The sequence below is a fragment of the Neomonachus schauinslandi genome, chromosome 16, assembly GCF_002201575.2.
Source record: "Neomonachus schauinslandi chromosome 16, ASM220157v2, whole genome shotgun sequence".
Taxonomy (NCBI): domain Eukaryota; kingdom Metazoa; phylum Chordata; class Mammalia; order Carnivora; family Phocidae; genus Neomonachus; species Neomonachus schauinslandi.
Window position 1 is genome coordinate 20,249,870 of NC_058418.1, and position 8,003 is coordinate 20,257,872.

Consider the following 8,003-nt stretch of genomic DNA (forward strand, 5'->3'; position numbering starts at 1 on the left):
GATAAATCGTTCTCCTTCTCAGGCTGGAAGTACCTCAGTCAAATTCTAACTGTGCTTTCATACCTGGTGATGTATTAATCTGACGTGTCTGTCGGCTAGGCTGCTGGGGCCAAAGACGGGGGTGCCAACCTAATTGCTGTCACCTCACACAGAGGGCATAATTCTAGCTGGTGCGTTGCAAGGATTTTAGCCCTAAGCCCCAAGTAGGTAAATATTTCCTCTGGGGCTCCTACTTTTTAAAACTGTATCATTTCTCCACCAAGACTGGCTTCATATGGGATGAAGAGGTGGCCCATTAAATCTGACTTTCCCCCATGCTTTTGTCAACATAATATCTAGGCCGGATTAAAAAACCTCAAACAGACTGACAAGAGTGTGCCATTCCCCTGCTAAAATTGTTGGAGCAGCTCTGAGTGCTTGTGGGCAGAAGGTGTCACACCCTCCAGCTTCGAACAGGCCACCTGGGGAGGGTATGCAACAGGCATGGAGGCCAGCCTCCCGCCACAGGCTTCTGAGCGCTCTGTGTGGGAGTATGTGGGTGAAGAGCCCAGGTACCACTGGGTCAGCATCTACCCACATTACTGCTTCCCGACCCCTCCCGTGTCTCCACCCCTCTTCCCACCAATCTCACTCAGGACCCAAATGTCCCCCTGGACCATGCCCAGGTCTACAAAGCAGACACAAATCACCAGGGATTCATGGCTCAGGAGAGTCTCCCCAGAGGCCATCCCTGGGATATTTGCCAGGGATTATCCCCTCTTGAAGAAGAGGGGATAATAAGGCCTCCCCTCATCCCTAATTTCTGTGTCCTGGCTGAAGGTAGACCCTTGATCCAAGCTGAGCTAATCATTTGTTCACCATCCTGTCTGAATAATCGTTCAGTGTAGGCACAAGACCCAAAATAGGCCAGTCAGCCTTGTCCTCCGGAATAGTTCCAAACTGGAACAGAGGAAAGGATCCTTTTCTCCTGGGACGCCTGGGTGGCTCAGTCGGTTAAGCGCCTGCCTTTGGTCGAGGTCATGATCCCAGGGTCCTGGGATCGAGCCCCGCGTCGGGCTCTCTGCTCAGCGGGGAGCCTGCTTCTCCCTCTGCCTGCCACTCCCCCTGCTTGTGTGCTCTCTCTCTATCTACCTCTATCTCTCTGACAAATAAATAAATAAATAAAATCTTAAAAAAAAAATCCTTTTCTCCCAGGATGTGGGCCCAGAAGCACTGGAGGGCACGTTCCTCACTCCCCACATGGAGAAAGCTGGCTCCCTTGGTCAGGGGAAGCCTGACCCGGTGCCAAGTCCCTTGTCCCAGGGTCTCTGGCAACACCACTTCCTTCCCTGACCCTGAGCACCAACTTTGGTTCTGGTTTCTCCCACTTGCATTCAAGAGTCCAGCCTTCCTCCCTCTAGTAACTCCTCCCATGAATGGATTAATCTCAGGCCGACTTGGACATTATGCTCTTGGTTACGGTCTCCAATGGCTTCCCATCCGCCTGTCACATAACGCTGCCAATCCTTAGCTGAGTGTTCTAGCTTCTCCAAGACTTCCTCACCCACCACTCCCCATAGTCAACTCCTCGCTCAGAGTAGCCACCAAGTTTCTTCATTTCTCCAATTCTGAAGATTTTCCCCGGGATGTTTTCTATTCTTAGAATGACTCCCTTCATCTCTGCATAAGTGACCCATCTTTATTCTCCTTCCGGTGACTATCCTAAGCCCCCGGCTAGAATCAGCTCTTCCTCTGCATGCTCTGCTTTCCACTGTAAGTCATTGGCAGGAACTCTCCTCTGTGCTAGCCTGTAGGGGGATGACATATACACAGCCTAACCTTTTATTGCCTTGCCAGTGCCTTGACTGCACCCAGCACATAGTAGATCACTTAAGATAAACGTGTTGCCTTAAGTTATTAATTAATTTATTCACTCATTCTCTTCTTATCCTACCTATTTTTCAAGGCAAGATTAAATACCACCCCTCCTCTGAGCCTTCTTTGGTGTCTTCAGTCAGAATTAATGGCTTGCTTCTTTGTGTTCCCACATCATATTGCTTTCAACTGCTAATTAGCATACATTAATTAATGTGTACATTTTTAGGCACTCCTTTAACAATAACTTCTGAGAATCTACTTCCTTAGATTGAAGGTAGTTTCTAGGGAGTCTGTTTTCCACTCTTGACTATAAGCCCCTTAAGGACAAAAATTGGATTTGTTTTCTTAAAACCTGAGTAATTGTTCATTTAAATGAAATGTATTTTATCGCTTCTCGGCCTTTTGGCTAAGATCAAGTGTAGTGAAATGCATTTTTTGAAACCCGTGGATGGGAATATGATCGGCTACCTTTGAGTCATAGGTATTTCTCCACATACCAGTTGCAAATGACAAGAATATTCAAAAATGAACTGGTTGAAGCAATAATAATAATAATAATAATAATTTGTACGTTTACACTACAGGAGTCCAGAACTAGTTCAGGAGTCCAGAACTAAGGCTTCAGGCCCTGCTGGATCCCTCATCCCAAACAATGTCATTTGACTCTCTCCATTTCTCCCTCAGTTTTCCTCTGTACTGTCTCCATTCTGAGGTAGACCTTTGCCTCATGATGCCAAGATGGCTGCCAGAAACTCCAGCCTTCCATCCAAACCTTTCAGCAACTGGAGGAGAGATGATATCTCTATCTGAAGTGTTTTCCCCTTTAAAGACTTAGATGTTCTGATTGGCTTGGCTTAGGTCATGTGACCATCACTTGGGCTGGTCCAGTTGAACCACATGAACTAAAAGAGAGGAGAAGTGGTCTCCAGCATAAACCAGCTACTGATTCCAGAAGAAGGGGCATGGATGCCTGGTAGGCACCTTTAGCTCTCTCCCCGCAGAAGCTGGCCTGTTGCCCACCAGGTCCCTAGCCCTGCTCGCCACACTGCTTCCTTGGATGAGAACAGGAGACACTCGTAAGAGATATAGGCCTTTTCAACCTAGCCTCTCTGGGTCTTTTAAGAGACTGGAAAGAGTGACCATTCATTCATAAGGATGCAGTGGTCTCCCTCCCACCTGCAAGGAACTGGGAAAATGGGATGAGACCAAGGCTATCAACTTAAAGCTACAAAAGGAAACCGGGTACCTGCTCCATCAGATTCCTTCTAAACTTCCTGGTCCAACACCGCAGAGCTGCTGCAGAATGTTCCAGATGTGTGAATGCCAGAGGTGGAGAGTACAGGTAGATTTTAGGCAGGGTGAGTATCAGAACAAGTCCCCAGTTCCTGGGCAACAGGACTGACCCCAGCCAGCCTAGAAAGGGCTAGATGTCCCAGTGCTTTTCCTCAATGTGGACACTTGGAGACAAAGAGAAACCCCCTACCACCCAATGGCTAACAGAGCTGGCCCTGCCATCGCCATTTAGCCATCCACTTCTGCTTCTGAATACTTCCATTCAGTATCCTCAAGGAAAATGAAAGGAACAGGTACATTTATAATTGGTTACTGTGCCCTCACCATCCCCTCACCCCCAGCCAACACCATGCAGAAAACAAAGGAAGTGCATTTTGGGGTGACTGATGGCAAGGTTGCCGGTTCATCCAGCCCCTTCCTCCTCCACTAGCAGCAACCCATCCTCCGTCTGAACTTCCCGAGTCAGGCCTGTGCCAATTATCCTGAAGAGGAGTCCAGCTTCTGTGGCTTCCACAGCCCGAGAGCCCTTGGCCCCTGCTGCCCTCGGGCCAAGGTAGAGCCAGACGCAAAGGGAGGGAAAAGCCTCCCGTCTGGCCCCTGCTGCTTGGGTTTCCCTCTTGCGGCCTCAGTGAGTGCCCTTTAGATCTGATTGATTTTATCTGTGAAATGAGCTGAAAATCCCTCCCAGGGAGAAATGCTCATCTGCCTTCCTCAGCCCAGGCACTCCAGATAAATCACATTGCCCACCACCAGAGCACATGTGGGCCGAGGCCTGGCGGAGAGCAGAGATGGCAGGACGGTGGGACAGCGGGACAGGCTGCTCGCTGGGCCTGGCCATCAGTGTGGAGGCCTTTGGCTTCTTCCCAAGGCTGAAAATCCAGGACTCTGGCATCCTCAGCCACCTGGTCAGAACTGCCCTGTCTTCAAATACCTTGCACTTGCTGGTCAAGGCTTTGCCTTAGTTTGGGTTTCTACAGAAATAAATCCTGAGACACGGAAATGGGCAAGCTGTGATTTGGGATGTAGGGACCAGAGCCAGGGAAGAGAAGAAATCCAAGAGAGGGTGAGTTACAGATCAGGTGACCTCTGTGGACAACTTGAGCCACATCCCACAGGAGGCGGCCTCTGAGAGGCGTGAACTAAGGTTGTCTTGCTGGGGGGATGGGGGCCTGGGGCATTTATCCACTAACTCCTGTCCTTTACTCCTGAGCTGTTTGACTCCCCTGTGCTTTTGGCCTGCCCTGGGTCACCCACACTCCCTTGGCCAGAGAATACCCTCCACCAGCATGCAGAGGAACCGTGTACTCATGACTTCCCTGGGGGACCAGGGCGACGAGCCTGGCTCCGTCCACCTCCCCAGCCTCCACCCCTTCCTTGCACCAGCCGCCCCTACTCCTCCCCAACTACTGAGCTGATTTCCCACTGGGTCTGCATGTCTGCATGCGCCCCAGGAAGCCCTCCCCAGTTCCTGTATCCAGAGGCAAAATCTCCCCTATTCATCAGGAATGAGTCAGAGGCAAATAGGTGAGCGTTTTGGAGGGGGCGGAGGGGGGCGCATCTTTGGGGTCAGGATGGAAGCAGATAGAGGGGAGGCTTATTCCCGCGCACCAGGGGCCAGGGCTCCGATCTCCTTCCTCCGCCCTTCCCCAGCAGGCCGAGTGCCTGGGCTTTCCAGGTCTCACAGAACATTAATGCAAATTATTATAATTCTTCTCTTCATTGAAAGAGACTCTGGCACAGTTGTCTAAGAGTCACTGATGAAGCCGACGTGAAAAATTCAGTAATTGGTTGCCAATATCCAATTACTCCAGGGTAATATGAAAGTGAGGGGGGAGCAAGCCAAGAGGCCACAGCCCAGGGACCGTGGGTGCAAAGAGGAAGCTGGAGGCTTGGCTCAGGCCCATGGATGTAGCCATGTGCGCAGGAAGGAGAGAAGATCGGGGGGGGGGGGGCGCGCGTAGGGAGTCCCCAGCCTCAGACATTCCCTCTGGCCAAGCCTTTCCCCAGGCTGGTCCTTCACTGTAAGAGCCTTTCCTTGGAGTCAGAAGCTGCTCAGTCTCTCCCAGAGGCCCCAAGAAAACGGGCCTGGCTGGGGACAGGAAAGGGGACAGAGAGTGTCATGCCAGGGCCTTGGAGACCTGGTCTCAGCCCCTCTACCGTGGGCTGGAGGCCTCACTCTGAGCAAGGTGTGAGAGTTCTGTGGGCTCCAGGGTCCTCCCTGTGAACTGGGAGCCCAGCCCGCCTGCCTGCTTCTGCCCAGGGCTGGTGTGCCAATGTGAGGAACTTACCTACGTGAAGAGAAGTCTGCACACTGACAGCAGGGAGGAGGAGGGGCTGTGGCCACCACTCCTTTCCAGGTGGTCCTTCCCCTTCCTCGGGAGTTTAGGCTTGGAGGTAAGAACACTGGGTAAATACACATTAAATGCTCACTTAATGAGCACACACCAGCCCTGAGGGTGGTTGCCCCTGCCAGCCTGGCTGGGGAGGCACCTCCAGGTCAGGGGCAAGGTCAGGGGCAGGGCAAGACAAGAATGCACCCTTCTGTTGTCCTGCACTGTATCATGTCTGCAAATAAATGGAATAATTCAGTTTCCAGGACTCTTAACCTTTTCACTTGGCATAAATTGTGATCACCCAAATAAATACAGGCAAATCACATTAAAAACATATATATACGAAGCTCATTTATTCAAGACATTTTCCAACTCTGAAAAAATACCTGTATCTTACCAAGAGGGGAAAAAAAAAAAAAAAACAAGCTCAGTTCAGAGCTGCCCATCTCCATTTCTGTCCCTATCGGCTGCAGATGGGGGTGTTTGGATTCCTCATGGTTCTAATGACCTAATGGTCCCACCTCAGCCAGGTCAAAGGTCGAAGAAACCATTTTTTTCCCCCTCCATTCCAAATTGGCAGAGAGAGGGCGAGATGTATGAGCAGATTGTAATGTGGTGCCAGGAATGTTTGAGCAATAATCAATTGCAAATTATATCTTACCAAGTTAAGAGTCAACTGGAGGGGCTGTAGCTGAATATTTTATCAAAGCAATTTAATAAGAATGTCAATGACCATAAACCTTTAAAGAGAGGTTTTCAGCATCCTAAGGAGCTGCCCTTCTTAGGCAGCACTTGACACCTGTTCCAGAATTTAGGAAGAGGCAGGATTGGAGCGAGGCCGAAGCCGGAGGCCGTGGCTTCCAGAAGAAAGGATGCCCTCTGGGTGGTGGCATCCCCACGGGGCCTCAGCCCCCAGCCAGGACTGCATCCCTCCTGGGACCTGAGTCCCAGGGATGATGTGCCATCCTCAAGTACCTCGCATATGGGGCCGCAACTGAGACTTGGGCCTCCCATTCATGATGGCTTGCTCTGGTTATAGAGAGGTCAGTCCTCACGAGAGTGCTGCCTGAGAGACAGGCCAGGGCCCGGCACAGGGAAGGGGACTGTTGGGCTCTCAGGCTTCAGAGCACAAGCCTCCTCCTGCGTGCACCCCTACGGTCCTATCAGAGGCGGGGCTCCCATCCTTCCGAGAGCAGAACAGGAACACTGTTACAGAATCCTATGCACCCGCACAGCGCAGTACTAGTGGACAGAGGAGCCAAATTCAAAAAGTCACAGGTCTTCACAGCAAAGGAAACCATCAACAAAATGAAAAGGCAACCTACCCAAGGAGAGACGATCAATACTTGCAAATCATACCTTTTGAGAGGAGTTAATATCCAAAATATATAAAGGACTCATAAAATTTGAGAGAAAAAAAACTGATTATAAAAATAGGCAGAAGATCCAAATAGACATTTTTTTTCAAAGAAGATATACAAATGTCCAACAGGTACATGAAAATGTGTTCAACATCACTAGTCATCAGGAAAATGCAAAACAAAACCACAGTGAGATATCACCTGACGCCTATTAGAATGGCTATTATTAAAAAAACAAGAAATGACAAGCGTTGGCAAGGACGCGGAGAAAGGGGAACCCTCATGCACTGCTGGTGGGAATGCAAACTGGTGTAGCCACTGTGGAAAATGATACGGAGGTTCCTCAAAAAATTAAAAATAGAGCTACCCTATGACCCAGAAATTTCACTTCTGAGTATTTACCCAAAGAAAACAAAAATGCCAATTCAGAAAGATACGTGTACCCCCCTGTTTACTGCAGCATTATTTACAATAGCCATATATGGAAACAACCCAAGTATCCATTGACAGATGAATGGATAAAGAAAATGTGATATATATATGATATAGATATAGACAGACAGATCTGATATATATATGTGATATATATATGATATATATGGAGAGAAATAGATCGATCGATCTATCTGTTGGAATATTATTCAGCCATAAAAAAGAAGGAAATCTTGCTGCTCATGACAACATGGATGGAGCTAGAGGGTATTAGGCTAAGTGAAATAAGTCAGACAGAGAAAGATAAATACCATATGATCACACTTATATGTGGAATCTAAACAAAACAAAACAAAACTGAGCTCATAGATCCAGAGAACAGACTGGCAGCAGCCGGGGCGGGGGGTGGGGGTGGTGAGCAGAAGAGGTGGGGGGTGAAAGGGAACTAACTTCCAGTTATAAAATAGTCATGAAGATGTAGTGTGCAGTGTGATGACTGTAGATAATAATAGTGTGTTGCATGCTTGAAATCTGCTAACTGAATAGATCTTAAAAATACTTGCCACAAGAAAAAAATTGTAACTATGTATGGGGACAGATGTTAATTAGACTTAGTGTGGTGATCATTTTGCAACATATACAAACATCTAATCGTTATGTTGTACACCTGAAACTAATACAATGCTGTATGTCAATTACAGCCTAATAAAATTTTTAAAAAGGCGTG

The 8,003-nt window shown here is 48.7% G+C and overlaps 1 pseudogene; it reads left to right on the plus strand.

The window, feature by feature from the left end:
• The first annotated feature begins 2,243 nt into the window (after positions 1-2,243).
• Positions 2,244-2,376, plus strand: LOC123323325 (annotated as a pseudogene).
• Positions 2,377-8,003: the final 5,627 nt, after the last annotated feature.